The 6,375-nt window shown below is 50.2% G+C and overlaps 1 pseudogene across 1 annotated transcript; it reads left to right on the top strand.

Annotated features, from left to right (window-relative positions):
- Positions 1 to 5,603: 5,603 nt before the first annotated feature.
- Positions 5,604 to 6,375, top strand: LOC308535577 (U2 small nuclear ribonucleoprotein B''-like; annotated as a pseudogene). The gene has a single exon. The product of its transcript is annotated as a U2 small nuclear ribonucleoprotein B''-like (transcript).

The raw sequence follows: 6,375 nt of genomic DNA, 5'->3' as shown, positions 1-6,375 counted from the left end.
CTCTCTCTCTCCTTCTCCCTTCCTCTCTGAAATCAATAACAATATATTTTTAAAAAAGCTTATCCTGGTCCTTACGCATCTGCACTCAGGGTGGCTGTGCTGGGCTGGTGTGGTGCTCTAAGCACCCAATTTGAATAGACACGGTTGCAGGACTGGAATGGCCACGTGAAATGGGGTTTTCAAAACTCCGCTTCCTGTGAACGTGTGTGTGGACGCATCAGATGGGAGAGGGGCAGAGGGAGGAGGAGGCGCTCATCTCCTTTCCCCAGGGCCTGGCCTCCCACACGACTCGCATACGTGCGTGTCAGCACACACACACACACACACACACACACACACACACACACACGATCTCCAGGCCTGTGTTCTGCTTTCTGATCGTCCCTCCCAGGCCATTGCTCACGGCTCTCCTCCCTCTCCCTCCCCTCCCCTGCGCCCCCCATGGCCCAGTCACCATGAGCAGGGCCCCCCAGTCCCCGCGACCTGGGACTGATGGATCTGGGAGCAGCCAGTCCCTCCTGACACGCAGCTCTCACCTAAGAGCCACCTCTTTAAAGAAGCCGTCCCTCGGGACCTGCCTGATTTCCAGTTTCACCCCAAACCCACCCTGAGACAAGCGTGCGGTGCCAGCAGCTTATGGGAAAGGTGTCCCCCTGGTTACGGAGCCCCACGTGCGTTCTGTGTGTGTTTTTCCTCTATCTGCACTGATGAGATAAGAGTTGTTTAAAAGCCCCTCTGAGCGGGGAGGAAGCGGAGCTGCACATTCACCACTTCCTGTCCCTCCTTGTCTGATGGTTTCTCTTGGGGACGCTCTGGTCTGTCAGGGGCGGGGAGACAGAGAAAGCCTGAGGCACTTCTGTGCAAGGCACCGGGCCCTCCAGGGTGGGAGCAGAGGACGGGGAAGGGGGGGGGGGTGGCCCTGATGGGTGCCCCACACCCACCCTGAGACACGAGCACTCACCTCGCCATTCTCTATCCTGGTCGCTGCTGTGATGCTAGACCAGGGGTGGGCAAACTTTTTGACTCGAGGGCCACAATGGGTTCTTAAACTGGACCGGAGGGCCGGAACAAAAGCATGGATGGAGTGTTTGTGTGAACTAATATAAATTCAAAGTAAACATCATGACATAAAAGGGTACGGTCTTTTTTTTTTTTTTTTTTTAGTTTTATTCATTTCAAACGGGCCGGATCCGTAGTTTGCCCATGGCTGTGCTAGTCGCTCGCTTTATTATTATTTATTTATGTATTTATTTATGTATTTATTTATGTTTAATCCTACCCGAAGATATTTTCCCATTGATTTTTAGGGAGTGTGAAAGAGAGAGGGAAAGACAGAGAGAAATATCGATGTGAGAGAAACACATCGGTTGGTTGCCTCCTGCACGAGCCCTGACCAGGGCCTGCAACCAAGGTACGTGGCCTTGACCGGAATCGAACCTGGGACCCTTCAGTCTGTGAGCCGATGCTCTAACCACTGAGAACACCAGCCAGGGCACGGGGTGGTCTCTGAGAAGTGGGATTGTGGATGACCGCTCCTCCCTCCGAATTTCTAAAATTCCTTTAGCAACAGAACAGCACACTGAGCAGAAGTACCCACGAGGGTATTAAAACCCAGCTCCGCCTTGACTGCTACCCACAGCCAGCACCGAAGTCCTCTCTCCTTCCATGAGTCACCTGGCTTCTGCCCGGTGACGACGCTTGGAGTGTTGAACCCCAGACCTTTAAACTTCTCATCGCTGTTCTTTGTTTCCTTAAAGAAGGCTTTTCAGTGGCTAAGGCTTGCCCGGCTCTGCCCCTCTCTTGCCGCGGGATAATTTCCACCCACTCTCTGTGGCCACTTTCTTCATCTGAAAATAGACAATAGTCTCACCTCCCTTCCCAGGGCTGTTGTGCAACTGAATGAATTAAAACGTGCGAAGGCAGGTGGCTCCGCACGGACACTGGTAATGGCCTGTGGTAATGACCTCAGCCTGTGGGCGGTGATGTGAGACCCCCCGGGGCCTGCAGACACAGGGATTGCTCTGCACACTCGACCCCACCCCCGCAGAGGTCATGGGAATCCCTACCACAGATGGAGCCTGCGACAGGTGCAGTGTAGGGCCGCCCTGCCCTGGGGGGCTTCCCGTACAGGGAGGACAGATGCGTCCTTGTAAGACCACCCACCTGGCCTGGGACGAGACTGGAACATGTGTGAGGGAGCTGCCCATCAACCAGGAAGAGGCCGACAAGGTGCATTTTTTGTTTTATCCTCACCTGAGGATATATATATTTTTTAAATAGATTTTTACTGATTTCAGAGAGGAAGGGAGAGGGAGAGAGAGAAACATCAATGATGAGAATCATGGATTGGCTGCCTCTTGCATGCCCCACACTGGGGATCAAGCCTGCAACCTGGGCATGTGCCCTGACTGGGAATCAAACCGTGACCTCCTGGTTCATAGTTCGATGCTCAACCACTGAGCCACACCAGCCAGGCGGGGGATATGTTTTTGTTTTTAGAGAGAGAGGAAGGGGTACAGAGGAACTTGGATGTGGGAGAGAAGCATCGATCGGTTGCCTCCGGTGTGCACTCTGACTGGGATCAAACCCGCAGCCTTTTTGGAGTCTGGGATGTCGCTCCCACGGAGCCACCTAGCCAGGGCAGGTGCCATCACTGCCCATTTGGTTCTGATGGAGACGCTGGTAGAGCGTTCGGGGACAGTGGCAAACCTGGGAGTGAATGTCCCTGTTTTCCTCCTGGGACTGATGGGCGTTTAAGTTATGTAGCCCACGTGGGTCAGAGTGAGGAGCCAGGGGAGGGCGGCAGCCCCGTGCACGTTACCCTACACCCTGACCTTGTAGAACGTGCAGAAGTCGCCCCGCAGGGGTCGCTCTCACGTCCCTTCCTGACCAGTCCATGTAAATAACCCCCGACCCACAGACCCACACAAGCAGCCCTCTCCTTCAGCTGCATCGCTCTTATTCTCAGGCCATTCCCTCATTCCCTCTAAATCAGCGGTTCCCAACCTGTGGGCCAAGACCCCTTTGGGGGTCGAACGACCCTTTCCCAGGGGTCGCCTAAGACCATCGGAAAACACATATGTAATTACATATTGTTTTTGTGATTAATCACTATGCTTTCATTATGTTCAATTTGTAACCATGAAAATACATCCTGCATATCAGATATTTACATGACGATTCATAACAGTAGCAACATTACAGTGATGAAGTAGCGACGAAAATAATGTTATGGTTGGGGGTCCCCACGACATGAGGAACTGTATGAAAGGGTCGCGGCATCAGGAAGGTTGAGAACCACTGGTCTAAAGGATCCTGGGTTCAACTCCGGTCCAGGGCACGTACCTTGGTTGCAGGCTCCACCCCAGCCCGGGCCCTGGTCTGGACAAGTGCAGGAGGCAACCCATCGATGTGTCTCCCTCACACCCATGTTTCTCTCTCTTCCCATCCCTCCCAGTCTCTCTAAAAATCAATGGAAGAATATCCTTGGCTGAGGATTAACAACACAAAAAGGAGGGAGGAAGGTGGTGGAGACAAACGGCATTGATTTGTTTGTGTTTTTTTTTTATCTGAAACAGCTCTCAGCAGATTTCATCTTGGGCACCGACGTGACTACAAACCTCCCCCGGGGACGGGCTCACTTCCCAGTGAGTCAGGATGGCAGGAGGCCAAAGCTCACCTTCACGGCTCTGGCTTTTGCTCTGTGCTTGACAGGCTTTACGCCGTCACAGAAATTTATCTCGATGATTTACAGCCTAATTGCTCCTACCTCAGCCCATTATTTCAGTCGAAAGTCGTTTTCCCCAGAAGGAACCCTCAATTCTAAAAATGTTTTTATCGTGTCAGAAGTACAGGCAGGAGCATAGAATGTCTATGTATAGTGGGAGAATCATAATAGAAACAGAATAAGGGAGGGGGGCGCAGGAGGAACTGCTCAAAGGTACAAAGCCTGCCGTCACCCAGACTGTGACCTTGAGCAACAGGGGGCTGGGGGCACGGACTCCCCGCGTGGCTGAAAATCCACATAGAACTTCTTTCTCTCTGAAAACATAACTACTGATCGCCTACTGCTGACCGGAAGCCTTACCGATAACATAAATGGTCTATTTCCACGTTTGTCATGGGCATTACATACTGTATCCTTACAGTCAAGTAAGCTAAAGAGAAAATGTTATTAAGAAAATCATAAGGAAGAGTATTGGCAGTGTTTATTGAACAAACCCACGTATAAGTGGAGCCGTGCAGTTCAAACCCATGTTGTTCAAGCATCAGCGGTAGTTAGAAATGAGCTAAGAGGATCGATCTTATGACAAGTTTCTGATCATAAATGAAAACATTAATTAAGAGGGCAGCAGGAAACTTATCTTCAAGCTCACCGAGTTGTATACATGAAGTATGTACAGCTTTCTGTATGTCAACCAGACCTCAACCAAGGGGCAGCCCCATTGCCTCCTGCTCCTCAGAGGTGACCATTATCCTGATGTTTATCTTAATCATGCCCTCTCATTTCTTTTCTAAGAATTAAAAAAAAAAAATTTTTGCCAAACCGGTTTGGCTCAGTGGATAGAGCGTCAGCCTGCGGACTGGGGGGTCCCAGGTTCGATTCCGGTCAAGGGCATGTACTTTGGTTGCGGGCACATCCCCAGTGGGGGGCATGCAGGAGGCAGCTGATTGATCTCTCTCATCGATGTTTCTAACTCTCTATCCCTCTCCCTTCTTCTCTGTAAAAAATCAATACAATATATTTAAAAATAAAAAATAAAAATTTTGACTTATATAGAGAGGGGAAGGGAAAGGGAGAGAGAAAGCGAGACATCAATGTGAGAACAGCTGCCTCCTGTACGCCCCCTACTGGGGACTGAGCCCGAAACCCTGCATGGGACGACGCTCCAACCAATGAGTCACACTGGCCAGGCAGTAAGTTCATGTCCAATCAACGCATCTATGCTGCCCTACAAACTACAATCCAAAACAGGGAGAGTCTGAACATTCCTTCCACATCCAATTTCTTAGAGCGCGGAGAACAAAAAGGACAATTGAAAAAAAGCCCACATGAAGTAGGTGCGCAAAAGTGTTTGCAGAATCAATTAGCTTTTGACCCCCTTGTCAGGCAGGGCGTTTTCCTTACAAAACAGATTTCCTTATACGCCGCAAAGCAGCACTGCCCCCACCCAGTATCTCTCTGCTTCTAAAGCTTTCAGTAATTGCGAAACTCGCCTTTCCGTCATAGTAATTTCCAGAAAGTTCAAGCCAGTGGAACTTCCCGGAGCGTGAAAAGGAGGACCATGGTCCACTCACCAGGCGCACGGCTAGCTGGTCAGCAGCGTGGGCGAGCAGGTTTGCCTGTCTGTGCAAAAAGAAGAAGGTAATTAGAATTCCGGTTGTAATAAATACATATAATCTCCCCTTTAGAGCGTTTGTTCTAGAGAATGCTCGTGCAGGCCAAGTTCTTAGAAACACTTTCCTCCGGGCGTTCTCAGTATTGCTGAAAGGGCTCCAGAAGTCATTCTGTACCAGGGGAAGTCCCATATCCTAAGCTTTGCTGGCTCCTCTTCAGGGAGCCATGAAGACCCAGTTTGGTAGATGGCTGGGGAGGAAACAACATGAAATCTCCATCAAATCTTCCCAATGCTTGGTTCTTAGGGGACACCATACTGGCCTCGGGCTATCTGAATAGTTTAACCCAAAAGTTGGGTATCAGACCCAACCGTACGATTTATATTGACAATAGGAATGGCAAAATTTAAAGAGAATCGAAGCGACCCCTGGATGCCCCATTTTCTCAGTTTGGCCATGTGGTAGATATAGCGGCTTTAAAGGCCACGAAGACGGGGGGGGGGGGGGGGGGTAGCCTTGGCCATGTTCAGTGTCTAAATACTAAGCGGGGCTCATCCACGCAGGCCTTGAGACAGTTACAAGGATTTCCATTGTAGGGGAAACTAATGCGAATCCAGTATTGAAGAACAGATTCTGATAGAGCAGCTAAGATGTGTAAGACCTTTGCTGACAAAGTAAAGAAAAAAAAGCCAAAACTGTGGAACAGGCAGCAAAGACTGCTAATACGAAATGTGACCAGCGAGCACCGCATTCAGCAAACACCCTGGAAATGCAACACCCGATCCTCAGGCCCCAGATTACCCTCCAAACTCTACTTTATTCCTTAATAACGTACCAGGAGGGACTAGTGAGGTGATGCTTTCCATGCTGTTCAGTCAGTTCCCTGGTTTCAAGGAAGTGCCTTTGGTACCCGGGAGGCATGACATTGCACTTGTTGAATTTGAAAATGATGGGCAGGCCGGAGCTGCCAGGGATGTTGTACAAGGATTTAAGGTCACACTATCCTGTGCCGCGAAGATCTCCCATGTCAAGAAATAA

Source organism: Myotis nattereri, assembly GCF_964212035.1.
Source record: "Myotis nattereri genome assembly, chromosome: 20".
In the NCBI taxonomy this organism is placed as follows: Eukaryota; Metazoa; Chordata; class Mammalia; order Chiroptera; family Vespertilionidae; genus Myotis; species Myotis nattereri.
The sequence above is the reverse complement of the archived record's forward strand: the minus strand, read 5'-3'. Positions and strand labels throughout refer to the sequence as shown.